At 40.5% G+C, this 19,904-nt stretch overlaps 6 non-coding genes across 6 annotated transcripts; all 6 read right to left on the reverse strand.

Annotated features, from left to right (window-relative positions):
* Nucleotides 1-3,199: 3,199 nt before the first annotated feature.
* Nucleotides 3,200-3,281, reverse strand: TRNAS-UGA (transfer RNA serine (anticodon UGA)). The gene has a single exon. It is a non-coding gene; the product is annotated as a tRNA-Ser (tRNA).
* A 2,587-nt stretch (nt 3,282-5,868) lies between these two features.
* TRNAH-GUG (transfer RNA histidin (anticodon GUG)) lies at nt 5,869-5,940 on the reverse strand. The gene has a single exon. It is a non-coding gene; the product is annotated as a tRNA-His (tRNA).
* A 1,281-nt stretch (nt 5,941-7,221) lies between these two features.
* TRNAS-CGA (transfer RNA serine (anticodon CGA)) lies at nt 7,222-7,303 on the reverse strand. The gene has a single exon. It is a non-coding gene; the product is annotated as a tRNA-Ser (tRNA).
* Nucleotides 7,304-11,244: 3,941 nt separating this feature from the next.
* On the reverse strand, nt 11,245-11,326 carry TRNAS-CGA (transfer RNA serine (anticodon CGA)). Its single transcript has one exon. It is a non-coding gene; the product is annotated as a tRNA-Ser (tRNA).
* Nucleotides 11,327-15,267: 3,941 nt separating this feature from the next.
* On the reverse strand, nt 15,268-15,349 carry TRNAS-CGA (transfer RNA serine (anticodon CGA)). The gene has a single exon. It is a non-coding gene; the product is annotated as a tRNA-Ser (tRNA).
* Nucleotides 15,350-19,290: 3,941 nt separating this feature from the next.
* TRNAS-CGA (transfer RNA serine (anticodon CGA)) lies at nt 19,291-19,372 on the reverse strand. Its single transcript has one exon. It is a non-coding gene; the product is annotated as a tRNA-Ser (tRNA).
* Nucleotides 19,373-19,904: the final 532 nt, after the last annotated feature.

Below are 19,904 nucleotides of genomic sequence, written 5' to 3' on the forward strand. Positions count from 1 at the left end.
CAGTCAGCAAATGGTCTCACACACTCAAGAACTGAACTCTAGGCCATTGGTTTGCATACAAAAGATATTGTTGTTTTATTTTAGAACCAACAATAGGTATCAAAATATACTTTCTCAGAATGAGATGCTTTAGTTAAATACTTTGCAATAGGCAATTGACTTTTGCAGGTCATCGTTACAGTTTATTGCAATAGGCAACACAATTTGAATCACAATAATACATTGAGCTCAATGGGAATTTTAAGTTATATGCAATTAATTACTTTCAGGATTACTTTTCTAAATCCAGGACTGGATCCTAGATTCAGTCCTGGGACAGTTCTTGGAAACAAGTGAGTAAATTCGTTTTAGTTACTGTTGTGATTTTTAAGCAATATTTTGCTATTTTAAAAGTTGACACTTCGAAACTTTTGCTGATCAAATTACCAATGTTATCCTATGGAAGGAAATTCACTTAGCAGGTAAGTGGGGTTATGGTTACTTTTTCTAGGTCAGTGTTGGATCCTAGATCCAGCACTACTGTACCACCTGTAAGCAGTTGAGAAACTGCGTTTAAGTTATACAGGCGATTTTTAAGGAATATTTACATGTTTGCAAAATCGACACTTAGAAGAAATTTCACAGAAAAACAGTCAATGGTTTCCTATGGAAGAAAATTCAAGTTACGGGTAAAGTACGTTCTCGTTACTTTTGTAATCCAGTGCTGGGCTCCTAGGCTCAGTACTGGGACATCTATCTAAAACAGGTAAACAATTACGTTTTCACAGTTGGTACGATTTTTAAAGAATATTTGTAAGTTTCAAAAATCGACACTTGGAAAATTTTCAGCAAAAAGCAGGCAATGATATCCCATGGAAGGAAATTCGAGTTACTGGTAAGTACGGTTAAAATTACATTTCAGGGTCAGTACTGAGCTCCAAGATGCAGCACTGAGGTCTCTCCTGATAACAGGTGAGTAAATCAGAATTCGTTGTTCGGCTGATTTTAGATGAATATTTTAAAGTTCCAAAACTCCACACCACTTAGAAGAATTTCCAAGTGAAACCACTCAATGTTAGCCTATGGAAGAAAAGTGAGTTATCGGCTTTTAGGTAAGTACTCGACTGGCAGAGTTATGGTTCTGGGCATAGACTCAGGGGTCTCCCAGGGGAGTCCCAGCCTACTTGCCAAGCCTTAAACTCCCCTTTTATTACATATAATTTACACCTAAGGTAGGCCCTAGGTAGTCCTAGGTGCATGATGCTATGTAAGTAAAAAATAAGATATGTACTTTGGTGGTTCGCGTGTCCTGTAAGTACCAAACAGTCTATTTCATTTTTCACTACTGTGAGGTCTACCCCTCTCATAGGTTAGCTCTGTGTATTCCCCTATACTTTTTATTTGGTAATTCCATATCGGAGAGGAGTAGCTTTATTTATTTATTGAAAATCCTACTTACTGGTGAGGTTGGATTTAACTTTACTATTTTAGAAATGCCACTTTTAGAGAGTGAACATTTCTCTGCACTTACTGCTCTATTTGCCTGAAACCTGGCCCCAATACACGTCTGGATTGGGCTGGGTGACAGCAAAATTTGTGCCTTCCCTCTAGAGAGCCACAACACAGGTCACTCAACTGCACCTGGGGGGTGAGCTCCGCTCCCCCTCCACCCCCAATAGGTTCAAGAACGATAATTTATGTAAGTAAATACATTATAGCTACAGCTTATAATCATGCGAGTTTAAATCATTTGTTGTTAGAAGGTTTAAATATTTGAAAGGATCTGTTTTTAATAGACATTTTACAAAAACCACTGGCACATTTGCTAATTCTGTAAAATTAACACCCAACTGCCGTGACATTGCCAACCACAATGCCGTAACTCGGATTCAAACCGAGGTTGCTGCGGCCACAACGCAGAGTACTAACCACTATACGATCACGGCGAGCTACTTGGGCTCAACGACATACAGTGACATGGAGAATTTATAATTCGGAACACTCAGGGCTATTCCTGTGATAGGCTGGATATATTCATTGCTTCCTCATTCAGAGGCTGCGTCTCCTCAGTGGTTGATAGGCTGAAACCGTTTCCTGGCCGCCTGCTTGTGAAATGCCAGGAGTCAAAGTTCACACATTACACTTGCGGACCTGTGATGGGACACCAATGCAGAGAAACCCACCTGGCACAGACCTTCTATTCTGTCTATTAGACCTGCATCTTCCCTGCATCTTTCAAGCCATTTGTATGTGAAGCAAGAAAGAGTTAGAGAGTGATCCATCTACACTTTTATAGGGAGGATGTCGCCGTGAGCTCCTCCCAGCTAATCACACGAACAGCAGAAAAGCAAGATAAATACACAGTTGAGGGGTGGGCTGCATGGTTATGTTTTTGAGTAAATATTGAAACTGACCTCAGTGGCTCATTAGCAGAGCTGCGGCTAATGACTGGTGCCAAATCATGATGAAGCAAGCACCATGGCTCGTAGGGGACCCACAACACGCTTTTCTTAGCTCACTGAATTAAAGTATAAACTTCCGCCGTGTGTGAGTGGTAAAGGCTTGTTAATATGGTTCCTTTTCCAATTCAAGTCTGACAACAAGAGGCAGGAACCACGTGGCTTCGGAAGCTCAGGAAAGTAGCCACCAACCACAGAGAAAGAGAGAACTGGCAGTATGAGAGGTGGAGAAAACAGAAGCGGGAGCAAGGAGCTCAAATGAGATTGATGGCGTTTAAATAGAGCGCGTAAAGGAACAGTTACACAGCTAAGAAATGGGAAAGACAGACTAGGGAAAAAAACACAGAAAGGGCCTGTAGATGAAATTCTCTTCCTGGGACAGCAGGTTAAGAGAAATTACACATGGGGAGGTTAAGCATGTAACACGGGGGAGAATAAAAAAGAAAATGCAGTTTTATGAAGTGTGTTTGCCAATCCAGCCAGCACTTTTGTTCTATTTCTCTCTTTGCGTCTTTTATTGGTAAAGTAACTTTCAAGTGCATGCGCAGGTATGAATGAGAGAGCAACGGTATAATAATTTGAAGCGTTTACACCAGTGCTAAAGTAGGAATGAGGTGTAGCAAAGACATGAAAGAGGTAGCGATAACAAATATGTGGAGAGGCAATAGTGACACAAAAATAAGCCACCTATTTATAAAACTGAAATGGAAGAAATACTAAAGGTTAACTTCTGAAATTGTAGCCGATAATAAAAAGATTCTCGTTGTTGGCAGGATTCGAACCTGCGCGGGGATACCCCAATGGATTTCAAGTCCATCGCCTTAACCACTCAGCCACAACAACTTGCTGTAAGCTGCCTACAAATATTTGTTTGAAAGTTTTGAAGTTTTCCCACATCAAAGTACTGATATTCTGCAATGCGCTTTTTAAAAACAATGTTTTTTTCATCATGCACGTTCTGTCCTAAAAACAAAAATTGCATGAGTATATCTCTGGATCTGTAAAAGGATACGCTTGCATTCAAACTCCCTTGTGGCACTCAAGTTTTTTGGACCCTGTTGCACTCTGTTTTTGCGCTGCTTTTAGTCTACGACCCATATTACAGAAGTCAACCATCTCTGAGTATTTGGGACTCCTTTGTAAGTGCCTTATCTTTAATCCTTGAAAAGCTCTATAATAAAGGGGTCTGTCAAAGATTGCTTGAATGGAAGATAAAAGAAGGCCCACTTGTCTCACCAAATGCAGTAGAGAAACCTGATGTTTTACTCATGTTATCCTTAGTTCAGTTTTTGGTAGACCTGGCATCCTTAAGGTGGCCTACCAGCAACCTTTTTGCTTTTCACCTCACGTTTTGCTGTATCTTTATGTTGCCCTTAGCACTCTAATCACTTTATCACTACTGTGAGAAAGTGGCTCTGTATATACTGTTCCCAAATAGGTACAGTGTGCACAGAGTCCCCAGTCCCCAGAGGTTAGGCAGAGGCTAAAGTTAGATATAACCTTACTCTCTAAAGTGGTAGCTTGCCGAGCAGTAAGGCAGTATCAGAGTACAGTGTAAAACATTTGTTGTACACACTCAGTCAGCAAATGGTCTCACACACTCAAGAACTGAACTCTAGGCCATTGGTTTGCATACAAAAGATATTGTTGTTTTATTTTAGAACCAACAATAGGTATCAAAATATACTTTCTCAGAATGAGATGCTTTAGTTAAATACTTTGCAATAGGCAATTGACTTTTGCAGGTCATCGTTACAGTTTATTGCAATAGGCAACACAATTTGAATCACAATAATACATTGAGCTCAATGGGAATTTTAAGTTATATGCAATTAATTACTTTCAGGATTACTTTTCTAAATCCAGGACTGGATCCTAGATTCAGTCCTGGGACAGTTCTTGGAAACAAGTGAGTAAATTCGTTTTAGTTACTGTTGTGATTTTTAAGACATATTTTGCTATTTTAAAAGTTGACACTTCGAAACTTTTGCTGATCAAATTACCAATGTTATCCTATGGAAGGAAATTCACTTAGCAGGTAAGTGGGGTTATGGTTACTTTTTCTAGGTCAGTGTTGGATCCTAGATCCAGCACTACTGTACCACCTGTAAGCAGTTGAGAAACTGCGTTTAAGTTATACAGGCGATTTTTAAGGAATATTTACATGTTTGCAAAATCGACACTTAGAAGAAATTTCACAGAAAAACAGTCAATGGTTTCCTATGGAAGAAAATTCAAGTTACGGGTAAAGTACGTTCTCGTTACTTTTGTAATCCAGTGCTGGGCTCCTAGGCTCAGTACTGGGACATCTATCTAAAACAGGTAAACAATTACGTTTTCACAGTTGGTACGATTTTTAAAGAATATTTGTAAGTTTCAAAAATCGACACTTGGAAAATTTTCAGCAAAAAGCAGGCAATGATATCCCATGGAAGGAAATTCGAGTTACTGGTAAGTACGGTTAAAATTACATTTCAGGGTCAGTACTGAGCTCCAAGATGCAGCACTGAGGTCTCTCCTGATAACAGGTGAGTAAATCAGAATTCGTTGTTCGGCTGATTTTAGATGAATATTTTAAAGTTCCAAAACTCCACACCACTTAGAAGAATTTCCAAGTGAAACCACTCAATGTTAGCCTATGGAAGAAAAGTGAGTTATCGGCTTTTAGGTAAGTACTCGACTGGCAGAGTTATGGTTCTGGGCATAGACTCAGGGGTCTCCCAGGGGAGTCCCAGCCTACTTGCCAAGCCTTAAACTCCCCTTTTATTACATATAATTTACACCTAAGGTAGGCCCTAGGTAGTCCTAGGTGCATGATGCTATGTAAGTAAAAAATAAGATATGTACTTTGGTGGTTCGCGTGTCCTGTAAGTACCAAACAGTCTATTTCATTTTTCACTACTGTGAGGTCTACCCCTCTCATAGGTTAGCTCTGTGTATTCCCCTATGCTTTTTATTTGGTAATTCCATATCGGAGAGGAGTAGCTTTATTTATTTATTGAAAATCCTACTTACTGGTGAGGTTGGATTTAACTTTACTATTTTAGAAATGCCACTTTTAGAGAGTGAACATTTCTCTGCACTTACTGCTCTATTTGCCTGAAACCTGGCCCCAATACACGTCTGGATTGGGCTGGGTGACAGCAAAATGTGTGCCTTCCCTCTAGAGAGCCACAACACAGGTCACTCAACTGCACCTGGGGGGTGAGCTCCGCTCCCCCTCCACCCCCAATAGGTTCAAGAACGATAATTTATGTAAGTAAATACATTATAGCTACAGCTTATAATCATGCGAGTTTAAATCATTTGTTGTTAGATGGTTTAAATATTTAAAAGGATCTGTTTTTAATAGACATTTTACAAAAACAACTGGTACATTTGCTAATTCTGTAAAATTAACACCCAACTGCCGTGACATTGCCAACCACAATGCCGTGACTCGGATTCGAACCGAGGTTGCTGCGGCCACAACGCAGAGTACTAACCACTATACGATCACGGCGAGCTACTTGGGCTCAACGACATACAGTGACATGGAGAATTTATAATTCGGAACACTCAGGGCTGTTCCTGTGATAGGCTGGATGTATTCATTGCTTCCTCATTCCTCATTCAGAGGCTGCGTCTCCTCAGTGGTTGATAGGCTGAAACCGTTTCCTGGCCGCCTGCTTGTGAAATGCCAGGAGTCAAAGATCACACATTACACTTGCGGACCTGTGATGGGACACCAATGCAGAGAAACCCACCTGGCACAGACCTTCTATTCTGTCTATTAGACATGCATCTTCCCTGCATCTTTCAAGCCATTTGTATGTGAAGCAAGAAAGAGTTAGAGAGTGATCCATCTACACTTTTATAGGGAGGATGTCGCCGTGAGCTCCTCCCAGCTAATCACACGAACAGCAGAAAAGCAAGATAAATACACAGTTGAGGGGTGGGCTGCATGGTTATGTTTTTGAGTAAATATTGAAACTGACCTCAGTGGCTCATTAGCAGAGCTGCGGCTAATGACTGGTGCCAAATCATGATGAAGCAAGCACCATGGCTCGTAGGGGACCCACAACACGCTTTTCTTAGCTCACTGAATTAAAGTGTAAACTTCCGCCGTGTGTGAGTGGTAAAGGCTTGTTAATATGGTTCCTTTTCCAATTCAAGTCTGACAACAAGAGGCAGGAACCACGTGGCTTCGGAAGCTCAGGAAAGTAGCCACCAACCACAGAGAAAGAGAGAACTGGCAGTATGAGAGGTGGAGAAAACAGAAGCGGGAGTAAGGAGCTCAAATGAGATTGATGGCGTTTAAATAGAGCGCGTAAAGGAACAGTTACACAGCTAAGAAATGGGAAAGACAGACTAGGGAAAAAAACACAGAAAGAGCCTGTAGATGAAATTCTCTTCCTGGGACAGGAGGTTAAGAGAAATTACACATGGGGAGGTTAAGCATGTAACACGGGGGAGAATAAAAAAGAAAATGCAGTTTTATGAAGTGTGTTTGCCAATCCAGCCAGCACTTTTGTTCTATTTCTCTCTTTGCGTCTTTTATTGGTAAAGTAACTTTCAAGTGCATGCGCAGGTATGAATGAGAGAGCAACGGTATAATAATTTGAAGCGTTTACACCAGTGCTAAAGTAGGAATGAGGTGTAGCAAAGACATGAAAGAGGTAGCGATAACAAATATGTGGAGAGGCAATAGTGACACAAAAATAAGCCACCTATTTATAAAACTGAAATGGAAGAAATACTAAAGGTTAACTTCTGAAATTGTAGCCGATAATAAAAAGATTTTCGTTGTTGGCAGGATTCGAACCTGCGCGGGGATACCCTAATGGATTTCGAGTTCATCTCCTTAACCACTCGGCCACAACAACTTGCTGTAAGCTGCCTACAAATATTTTGTTTGAAAGTTTTGAAGTTTTCCCACATCAAAGTACTGATATTCTGCAATGCGCTTTTTAAAAACAATGTTTTTTTCATCATGCACGTTCTGTCCTAAAAACAAAAATTGCATGAGTATATCTCTGGATCTGTAAAATGATACGCTTGCATTCAAACTCCCTTGTGGCACTCAAGTTTTTTGGACCCTGTTGCACTCTGTTTTTGCGCTGCTTTTAGTCTACGACCCATATTACAGAAGTCAACCATCTCTGAGTATTTGGGACTCCTTTGTAAGTGCCTTATCTTTAATCCTTGAAAAGCTCTATAATAAAGGGGTCTGTCAAAGATTGCTTGAATGGAAGATAAAAGAAGGCCCACTTGTCTCACCAAATGCAGTAGAGAAACCTGATGTTTTACTCATGTTATCCTTAGTTCAGTTTTTGGTAGACCTGGCATCCTTAAGGTGGCCTACCAGCAACCTATTTGCTTTTCACCTCACGTTTTGCTGTATCTTTATGTTGGCCTTAGCACTCTAATCACTTTATCACTACTGTGAGAAAGTGGCTCTGTATATACTGTTCCCAAATAGGTAAAGTGTGCACAGAGTCCCCAGTCCCCAGAGGTTAGGCAGAGGCTAAAGTTAGATATAACCTTACTCTCTAAAGTGGTAGCTTGCCGAGCAGTAAGGCAGTATCAGAGTACAGTGTAAAACATTTGTTGTACACACTCAGTCAGCAAATGGTCTCACACACTCAAGAACTGAACTCTAGGCCATTGGTTTGCATACAAAAGATATTGTTGTTTTATTTTAGAACCAACAATAGGTATCAAAATATACTTTCTCAGAATGAGATGCTTTAGTTAAATACTTTGCAATAGGCAATTGACTTTTGCAGGTCATCGTTACAGTTTATTGCAATAGGCAACACAATTTGAATCACAATAATACATTGAGCTCAATGGGAATTTTAAGTTATATGCAATTAATTACTTTCAGGATTACTTTTCTAAATCCAGGACTGGATCCTAGATTCAGTCCTGGGACAGTTCTTGGAAACAAGTGAGTAAATTCGTTTTAGTTACTGTTGTGATTTTTAAGCAATATTTTGCTATTTTAAAAGTTGACACTTCGAAACTTTTGCTGATCAAATTACCAATGTTATCCTATGGAAGGAAATTCACTTAGCAGGTAAGTGGGGTTATGGTTACTTTTTCTAGGTCAGTGTTGGATCCTAGATCCAGCACTACTGTACCACCTGTAAGCAGTTGAGAAACTGCGTTTAAGTTATACAGGCGATTTTTAAGGAATATTTACATGTTTGCAAAATCGACACTTAGAAGAAATTTCACAGAAAAACAGTCAATGGTTTCCTATGGAAGAAAATTCAAGTTACGGGTAAAGTACGTTCTCGTTACTTTTGTAATCCAGTGCTGGGCTCCTAGGCTCAGTACTGGGACATCTATCTAAAACAGGTAAACAATTACGTTTTCACAGTTGGTACGATTTTTAAAGAATATTTGTAAGTTTCAAAAATCGACACTTAGAAAATTTTCAGCAAAAAGCAGGCAATGATATCCCATGGAAGGAAATTCGAGTTACTAGTAAGTACGGTTAAAATTACATTTCAGGGTCAGTACTGAGCTCCAAGATGCAGCACTGAGGTCTCTCCTGATAACAGGTGAGTAAATCAGAATTCGTTGTTCGGCTGATTTTAGATGAATATTTTAAAGTTCCAAAACTCCACACCACTTAGAAGAATTTCCAAGTGAAACCACTCAATGTTAGCCTATGGAAGAAAAGTGAGTTATCGGCTTTTAGGTAAGTACTCGACTGGCAGAGTTATGGTTCTGGGCATAGACTCAGGGGTCTCCCAGGGGAGTCCCAGCCTACTTGCCAAGCCTTAAACTCCCCTTTTATTACATATAATTTACACCTAAGGTAGGCCCTAGGTAGTCCTAGGTGCATGATGCTATGTAAGTAAAAAATAAGATATGTACTTTGGTGGTTCGCGTGTCCTGTAAGTACCAAACAGTCTATTTCATTTTTCACTACTGTGAGGTCTACCCCTCTCATAGGTTAGCTCTGTGTATTCCCCTATACTTTTTATTTGGTAATTCCATATCGGAGAGGAGTAGCTTTATTTATTTATTGAAAATCCTACTTACTGGTGAGGTTGGATTTAACTTTACTATTTTAGAAATGCCACTTTTAGAGAGCGAACATTTCTCTGCACTTACTGCTCTATTTGCCTGAAACCTGGCCCCAATACACGTCTGGATTGGGCTGGGTGACAGCAAAATTTGTGCCTTCCCTCTAGAGAGCCACAACACAGGTCACTCAACTGCACCTGGGGGGTGAGCTCCGCTCCCCCTCCACCCCCAATAGGTTCAAGAACGATAATTTATGTAAGTAAATACATTATAGCTATAGCTTATAATCATGCGAGTTTAAATCATTTGTTGTTAGATGGTTTAAATATTTGAAAGGATCTGTTTTTAATAGACATTTTACAAAAACCACTGGCACATTTGCTAATTCTGTAAAATTAACACCCAACTGCCGTGACATTGCCAACCACAATGCCGTAACTCGGATTCAAACCGAGGTTGCTGCGGCCACAACGCAGAGTACTAACCACTATACGATCACGGCGAGCTACTTGGGCTCAACGACATACAGTGACATGGAGAATTTATAATTCGGAACACTCAGGGCTATTCCTGTGATAGGCTGGATATATTCATTGCTTCCTCATTCCTCATTCAGAGGCTGCGTCTCCTCAGTGGTTGATAGGCTGAAACCGTTTCCTGGCCGCCTGCTTGTGAAATGCCAGGAGTCAAAGTTCACACATTACACTTGCGGACCTGTGATGGGACACCAATGCAGAGAAACCCACCTGGCACAGACCTTCTATTCTGTCTATTAGACCTGCATCTTCCCTGCATCTTTCAAGCCATTTGTATGTGAAGCAAGAAAGAGTTAGAGAGTGATCCATCTACACTTTTATAGGGAGGATGTCGCCGTGAGCTCCTCCCAGCTAATCACACGAACAGCAGAAAAGCAAGATAAATACACAGTTGAGGGGTGGGCTGCATGGTTATGTTTTTGAGTAAATATTGAAACTGACCTCAGTGGCTCATTAGCAGAGCTGCGGCTAATGACTGGTGCCAAATCATGATGAAGCAAGCACCATGGCTCGTAGGGGACAAACAACACGCTTTTCTTAGCTCACTGAATTAAAGTATAAACTTCCGCCGTGTGTGAGTGGTAAAGGCTTGTTAATATGGTTCCTTTTCCAATTCAAGTCTGACAACAAGAGGCAGGAACCACGTGGCTTCGGAAGCTCAGGAAAGTAGCCACCAACCACAGAGAAAGAGAGAACTGGCAGTATGAGAGGTGGAGAAAACAGAAGCGGGAGCAAGGAGCTCAAATGAGATTGATGGCGTTTAAATAGAGCGCGTAAAGGAACAGGTACACAGCTAAGAAATGGGAAAGACAGACTAGGGAAAAAAACACAGAAAGAGCCTGTAGATGAAATTCTCTTCCTGGGACAGGAGGTTAAGAGAAATTACACATGGGGAGGTTAAGCATGTAACACTGGGGAGAATAAAAAAGAAAATGCAGTTTTATGAAGTGTGTTTGCCAATCCAGCCAGCACTTTTGTTCTATTTCTCTCTTTGCGTCTTTTATTGGTAAAGTAACTTTCAAGTGCATGCGCAGGTATGAATGAGAGAGCAACGGTATAATAATTTGAAGCGTTTACACCAGTGCTAAAGTAGGAATGAGGTGTAGCAAAGACATGAAAGAGGTAGCGATAACAAATATGTGGAGAGGCAATAGTGACACAAAAATAAGCCACCTATTTATAAAACTGAAATGGAAGAAATACTAAATGTTAACTTCTGAAATTGTAGCCGATAATAAAAAGATTTTCGTTGTTGGCAGGATTCGAACCTGCGCGGGGATACCCCAATGGATTTCGAGTCCATCGCCTTAACCACTCGGCCACAACAACTTGCTGTAAGCTGCCTACAAATATTTTGTTTGAAAGTTTTGAAGTTTTCCCACATCAAAGTACTGATATTCTGCAATGCGCTTTTTAAAAACAATGTTTTTTTCATCATGCACGTTCTGTCCTAAAAACAAAAATTGCATGAGTATATCTCTGGATCTGTAAAAGGATACGCTTGCATTCAAACTCCCTTGTGGCACTCAAGTTTTTTGGACCCTGTTGCACTCTGTTTTTGCGCTGCTTTTAGTCTACGACCCATATTACAGAAGTCAACCATCTCTGAGTATTTGGGACTCCTTTGTAAGTGCCTTATCTTTAATCCTTGAAAAGCTCTATAATAAAGGGGTCTGTCAAAGATTGCTTGAATGGAAGATAAAAGAAGGCCCACTTGTCTCACCAAATGCAGTAGAGAAACCTGATGTTTTACTCATGTTATCCTTAGTTCAGTTTTTGGTAGACCTGGCATCCTTAAGGTGGCCTACCAGCAACCTTTTTGCTTTTCACCTCACGTTTTGCTGTATCTTTATGTTGGCCTTAGCACTCTAATCACTTTATCACTACTGTGAGAAAGTGGCTCTGTATATACTGTTCCCAAATAGGTACAGTGTGCACAGAGTCCCCAGTCCCCAGAGGTTAGGCAGAGGCTAAAGTTAGATATAACCTTACTCTCTAAAGTGGTAGCTTGCCGAGCAGTAAGGCAGTATCAGAGTACAGTGTAAAACATTTGTTGTACACACTCAGTCAGCAAATGGTCTCACACACTCAAGAACTGAACTCTAGGCCATTGGTTTGCATACAAAAGATATTGTTGTTTTATTTTAGAACCAACAATAGGTATCAAAATATACTTTCTCAGAATGAGATGCTTTAGTTAAATACTTTGCAATAGGCAATTGACTTTTGCAGGTCATAGTTACAGTTTATTGCAATAGGCAACACAATTTGAATCACAATAATACATTGAGCTCAATGGGAATTTTAAGTTATATGCAATTAATTACTTTCAGGATTACTTTTCTAAATCCAGGACTGGATCCTAGATTCAGTCCTGGGACAGTTCTTGGAAACAAGTGAGTAAATTCATTTTAGTTACTGTTGTGATTTTTAAGCAATATTTTGCTATTTTACAAGTTGACACTTAGAAACTTTTGCTGATCAAATTACCAATGTTATCCTATGGAAGGAAATTCACTTAGCAGGTAAGTGGGGTTATGGTTCCTTTTTCTAGGTCAGTGTTGGATCCTAGATCCAGCACTACTGTACCACCTGTAAGCAGGTGAGAAACTGCGTTTAAGTTATACAGGCGATTTTTAAGGAATATTTACATGTTTGCAAAATCGACACTTAGAAGAAATTTCACAGAAAAACAGTCAATGGTTTCCTATGGAAGAAAATTCAAGTTACGGGTAAAGTACGTTCTCGTTACTTTTGTAATCCAGTGCTGGGCTCCTAGGCTCAGTACTGGGACATCTATCTAAAACAGGTAAACAATTACGTTTTCACAGTTGGTACGATTTTTAAAGAATATTTGTAAGTTTCAAAAATCGACACTTAGAAAATTTTCAGCAAAAAGCAGGCAATGATATCCCATGGAAGGAAATTCGAGTTACTAGTAAGTACGGTTAAAATTACATTTCAGGGTCAGTACTGAGCTCCAAGATGCAGCACTGAGGTCTCTCCTGATAACAGGTGAGTAAATCAGAATTCGTTGTTCGGCTGATTTTAGATGAATATTTTAAAGTTCCAAAACTCCACACCACTTAGAAGAATTTCCAAGTGAAACCACTCAATGTTAGCCTATGGAAGAAAAGTGAGTTATCGGCTTTTAGGTAAGTACTCGACTGGCAGAGTTATGGTTCTGGGCATAGACTCAGGGGTCTCCCAGGGGAGTCCCAGCCTACTTGCCAAGCCTTAAACTCCCCTTTTATTACATATAATTTACACCTAAGGTAGGCCCTAGGTAGTCCTAGGTGCATGATGCTATGTAAGTAAAAAATAAGATATGTACTTTGGTGGTTCGCGTGTCCTGTAAGTACCAAACAGTCTATTTCATTTTTCACTACTGTGAGGTCTACCCCTCTCATAGGTTAGCTCTGTGTATTCCCCTATACTTTTTATTTGGTAATTCCATATCGGAGAGGAGTAGCTTTATTTATTTATTGAAAATCCTACTTACTGGTGAGGTTGGATTTAACTTTACTATTTTAGAAATGCCACTTTTAGAGAGCGAACATTTCTCTGCACTTACTGCTCTATTTGCCTGAAACCTGGCCCCAATACACGTCTGGATTGGGCTGGGTGACAGCAAAATTTGTGCCTTCCCTCTAGAGAGCCACAACACAGGTCACTCAACTGCACCTGGGGGGTGAGCTCCGCTCCCCCTCCACCCCCAATAGGTTCAAGAACGATAATTTATGTAAGTAAATACATTATAGCTATAGCTTATAATCATGCGAGTTTAAATCATTTGTTGTTAGATGGTTTAAATATTTGAAAGGATCTGTTTTTAATAGACATTTTACAAAAACCACTGGCACATTTGCTAATTCTGTAAAATTAACACCCAACTGCCGTGACATTGCCAACCACAATGCCGTAACTCGGATTCAAACCGAGGTTGCTGCGGCCACAACGCAGAGTACTAACCACTATACGATCACGGCGAGCTACTTGGGCTCAACGACATACAGTGACATGGAGAATTTATAATTCGGAACACTCAGGGCTATTCCTGTGATAGGCTGGATATATTCATTGCTTCCTCATTCCTCATTCAGAGGCTGCGTCTTCTCAGTGGTTGATAGGCTGAAACCGTTTCCTGGCCGCCTGCTTGTGAAATGCCAGGAGTCAAAGTTCACACATTACACTTGCGGACCTGTGATGGGACACCAATGCAGAGAAACCCACCTGGCACAGACCTTCTATTCTGTCTATTAGACCTGCATCTTCCCTGCATCTTTCAAGCCATTTGTATGTGAAGCAAGAAAGAGTTAGAGAGTGATCCATCTACACTTTTATAGGGAGGATGTCGCCGTGAGCTCCTCCCAGCTAATCACACGAACAGCAGAAAAGCAAGATAAATACACAGTTGAGGGGTGGGCTGCATGGTTATGTTTTTGAGTAAATATTGAAACTGACCTCAGTGGCTCATTAGCAGAGCTGCGGCTAATGACTGGTGCCAAATCATGATGAAGCAAGCACCATGGCTCGTAGGGGACCCACAACACGCTTTTCTTAGCTCACTGAATTAAAGTATAAACTTCCGCCGTGTGTGAGTGGTAAAGGCTTGTTAATATGGTTCCTTTTCCAATTCAAGTCTGACAACAAGAGGCAGGAACCACGTGGCTTCGGAAGCTCAGGAAAGTAGCCACCAACCACAGAGAAAGAGAGAACTGGCAGTATGAGAGGTGGAGAAAACAGAAGCGGGAGCAAGGAGCTCAAATGAGATTGATGGCGTTTAAATAGAGCGCGTAAAGGAACAGGTACACAGCTAAGAAATGGGAAAGACAGACTAGGGAAAAAAACACAGAAAGAGCCTGTAGATGAAATTCTCTTCCTGGGACAGGAGGTTAAGAGAAATTACACATGGGGAGGTTAAGCATGTAACACGGGGGAGAATAAAAAAGAAAATGCAGTTTTATGAAGTGTGTTTGCCAATCCAGCCAGCACTTTTGTTCTATTTCTCTCTTTGCGTCTTTTATTGGTAAAGTAACTTTCAAGTGCATGCGCAGGTATGAATGAGAGAGCAACGGTATAATAATTTGAAGCGTTTACACCAGTGCTAAAGTAGGAATGAGGTGTAGCAAAGACATGAAAGAGGTAGCGATAACAAATATGTGGAGAGGCAATAGTGACACAAAAATAAGCCACCTATTTATAAAACTGAAATGGAAGAAATACTAAAGGTTAACTTCTGAAATTGTAGCCGATAATAAAAAGATTTTCGTTGTTGGCAGGATTCGAACCTGCGCGGGGATACCCCAATGGATTTCGAGTCCATCGCCTTAACCACTCGGCCACAACAACTTGCTGTAAGCTGCCTACAAATATTTTGTTTGAAAGTTTTGAAGTTTTCCCACATCAAAGTACTGATATTCTGCAATGCGCTTTTTAAAAACAATGTTTTTTTCATCATGCACGTTCTGTCCTAAAAACAAAAATTGCATGAGTATATCTCTGGATCTGTAAAAGGATACGCTTGCATTCAAACTCCCTTGTGGCACTCAAGTTTTTTGGACCCTGTTGCACTCTGTTTTTGCGCTGCTTTTAGTCTACGACCCATATTACAGAAGTCAACCATCTCTGAGTATTTGGGACTCCTTTGTAAGTGCCTTATCTTTAATCCTTGAAAAGCTCTATAATAAAGGGGTCTGTCAAAGATTGCTTGAATGGAAGATAAAAGAAGGCCCACTTGTCTCACCAAATGCAGTAGAGAAACCTGATGTTTTACTCATGGTATCCTTAGTTCAGTTTTTGGTAGACCTGGCATCCTTAAGGTGGCCTACCAGCAACCTTTTTGCTTTTCACCTCACGTTTTGCTGTATCTTTATGTTGGCCTTAGCACTCTAATCACTTTATCACTACTGTGAGAAAGTGGCTCTGTATATACTGTTCCCAAATAGGTACAGTGTGCACAGAGTCCCCAGTCCCCAGAGGTTAGGCAGAGGCTAAAGTTAGATATAACCTTACTCTCTAAAGTGGTAGCTTGCCGAGCAGTAAGGCAGTATCAGAGTACAGTGTAAAACATTTGTTGTACACACTCAGTCAGCAAATGGTCTCACACACTCAAGAACTGAACTCTAGGCCATTGGTTTGCATACAAAAGATATTGTTGTTTTATTTTAGAACCAACAATAGGTATCAAAATATACTTTCTCAGAATGAGATGCTTTAGTTAAATACTTTGCAATAGGCAATTGACTTTTGCAGGTCATAGTTACAGTTTATTGCAATAGGCAACACAATTTGAATCACAATAATACATTGAGCTCAATGGGAATTTTAAGTTATATGCAATTAATTACTTTCAGGATTACTTTTCTAAATCCAGGACTGGATCCTAGATTCAGTCCTGGGACAGTTCTTGGAAACAAGTGAGTAAATTCATTTTAGTTACTGTTGTGATTTTTAAGCAATATTTTGCTATTTTACAAGTTGACACTTAGAAACTTTTGCTGATCAAATTACCAATGTTATCCTATGGAAGGAAATTCACTTAGCAGGTAAGTGGGGTTATGGTTCCTTTTTCTAGGTCAGTGTTGGATCCTAGATCCAGCACTACTGTACCACCTGTAAGCAGGTGAGAAACTGCGTTTAAGTTATACAGGCGATTTTTAAGGAATATTTACATGTTTGCAAAATCGACACTTAGAAGAAATTTCACAGAAAAACAGTCAATGGTTTCCTATGGAAGAAAATTCAAGTTACGGGTAAAGTACGTTCTCGTTACTTTTGTAATCCAGTCCTGGGCTACTAGGCTCAGTACTGGGACATCTATCTAAAACAGGTAAACAATTACGTTTTCACAGTTGGTACGATTTTTAAACAATATTTGTAAGTTTCAAAAATCGACACTTAGAAAATTTTCAGCAAAAAGCAGGCAATGATATCCCATGGAAGGAAATTCGAGTTACTGGTAAGTACGGTTAAAATTACATTTGAGAGTCAGTACTGAGCTCCAAGATGCAGCACTGAGGTCTCTCCTGATAACAGGTGAGTAAATCAGAATTCGTTGTTCGGCTGATTTTAGATGAATATTTTAAAGTTCCAAAACTCCACACCACTTAGAAGAATTTCCAAGTGAAACCACTCAATGTTAGCCTATGGAAGAAAAGTGAGTTATCGGCTTTTAGGTAAGTACTCGACTGGCAGAGTTATGGTTCTGGGCATAGACTCAGGGGTCTCCCAGGGGAGTCCCAGCCTACTTGCCAAGCCTTAAACTCCCCTTTTATTACATATAATTTACACCTAAGGTAGGCCCTAGGTAGTCCTAGGTGCATGATGCTATGTAAGTAAAAAATAAGATATGTACTTTGGTGGTTCGCGTGTCCTGTAAGTACCAAACAGTCTATTTCATTTTTCACTACTGTGAGGTCTACCCCTCTCATAGGTTAGCTCTGTGTATTCCCCTATACTTTTTATTTGGTAATTCCATATCGGAGAGGAGTAGCTTTATTTATTTATTGAAAATCCTACTTACTGGTGAGGTTGGATTTATCTTTACTATTTTAGAAATGCCACTTTTAGAGAGTGAACATTTCTCTGCACTTACTGCTCTATTTGCCTGAAACCTGGCCCCAATACACGTCTGGATTGGGCTGGGTGACAGCAAAATTTGTGCCTTCCCTCTAGAGAGCCACAACACAGGTCACTCAACTGCACCTGGGGGGTGAGCTCCGCTCCCCCTCCACCCCCAATAGGTTCAAGAACGATAATTTATGTAAGTAAATACATTATAGCTACAGCTTATAATCATGCGAGTTTAAATCATTTGTTGTTAGATGGTTTAAATATTTGAAAGGATCTGTTTTTAATAGACATTTTACAAAAACCACTGGCACATTTGCTAATTCTGTAAAATTAACACCCAACTGCCGTGACATTGCCAACCACAATGCCGTAACTCGGATTCAAACCAAGGTTGCTGCGGCCACAACGCAGAGTACTAACCACTATACGATCACGGCGAGCTACTTGGGCTCAACGACATACAGTGACATGGAGAATTTATAATTCGGAACACTCAGGGCTATTCCTGTGATAGGCTGGATATATTCATTGCTTCCTCATTCCTCATTCAGAGGCTGCGTCTCCTCAGTGGTGGATAGGCTGAAACCGTTTCCTGGCCGCCTGCTTGTGAAATGCCAGGAGTCAAAGTTCACACATTACACTTGCGGACCTGTGATGGGACACCAATGCAGAGAAACCCACCTGGCACAGACCTTCTATTCTGTCTATTAGACCTGCATCTTCCCTGCATCTTTCAAGCCATTTGTATGTGAAATAAGAAAGAGTTAGAGAGTGATCCATCTACACTTTTATAGGGAGGATGTCGCCGTGAGCTCCTCCCAGCTAATCACACGAACAGCAGAAAAGCAAGATAAATACACAGTTGAGGGGTGGGCTGCATGGTTATGTTTTTGAGTAAATATTGAAACTGACCTCAGTGGCTCATTAGCAGAGCTGCGGCTAATGACTGGTGCCAAATCATGATGAAGCAAGCACCATGGCTCGTAGGGGACCCACAACACGCTTTTCTTAGCTCACTGAATTAAAGTATAAACTTCCGCCGTGTGTGAGTGGTAAAGGCTTGTTAATATGGTTCCTTTTCCAATTCAAGTCTGACAACAAGAGGCAGGAACCACGTGGCTTCGGAAGCTCAGGAAAGTAGCCACCAACCACAGAGAAAGAGAGAACTGGCAGTATGAGAGGTGGAGAAAACAGAAGCGGGAGCAAGGAGCTCAAATGAGATTGATGGCGTTTAAATAGAGCGCGTAAAGGAACAGGTACACAGCTAAGAAATGGGAAAGACAGACTAGGGAAAAAAACACAGAAAGAGCCTGTAGATGAAATTCTCTTCCTGGGACAGGAGGTTAAGAGAAATTACACATGGGGAGGTTAAGCATGTAACACGGGGGAGAATAAAAAAGAAAATGCAGTTTTATGAAGTGTGTTTGCCAATCCAGCCAGCACTTTTGTTCTATTTCTCTCTTTGCGTCTTTTATTGGTAAAGTAACTTTCAAGTGCATGCGCAGGTATGAATGAGAGAGCAACGGTATAATAATTTGAAGCGTTTACAGCAGTGCTAAAGTAGGAATGAGGTGTAGCAAAGACATGAAAGAGGTAGCGATAACAAATATGTGGAGAGGCAATAGTGACACAAAAATAAGCCACCTATTTATAAAACTGAAATGGAAGAAATACTAAAGGTTAACTTCTGAAATTGTAGCCGATAATAAAAAGATTTTCGTTGTTGGCAGGATTCGAACCTGCGCGGGGATACCCCAATGGATTTCGAGTCCATCGCCTTAACCACTCGGCCCCAACAACTTGCTGTAAGCTGCCTACAAATATTTTGTTTGAAAGTTTTGAAGTTTTCCCACATCAAAGTACTGATATTCTGCAATGCGCTTTTTAAAAACAATGTTTTTTTCATCATGCACGTTCTGTCCTAAAAACAAAAATTGCATGAGTATATCTCTGGATCTGTAAAAGGATACGCTTGCATTCAAACTCCCTTGTGGCACTCAAGTTTTTTGGACCCTGTTGCACTCTGTTTTTGCGCTGCTTTTAGTCTACGACCCATATTACAGAAGTCAACCATCTCTGAGTATTTGGGACTCCTTTGTAAGTGCCTTATCTTTAATCCTTGAAAAGCTCTATAATAAAGGGGTCTGTCAAAGATTGCTTGAATGGAAGATAAAAGAAGGCCCACTTGTCTCACCAAATGCAGTAGAGAAACCTGATGTTTTACTCATGGTATCCTTAGTTCAGTTTTTGGTAGACCTGGCATCCTTAAGGTGGCCTACCAGCAACCTTTTTGCTTTTCACCTCACGTTTTGCTGTATCTTTATGTTGGCCT

The sequence above is a fragment of the Triturus cristatus genome, chromosome 12 (genome assembly GCF_964204655.1).
Source record: "Triturus cristatus chromosome 12, aTriCri1.1, whole genome shotgun sequence".
Lineage (NCBI taxonomy): Eukaryota > Metazoa > Chordata > Amphibia > Caudata > Salamandridae > Triturus > Triturus cristatus.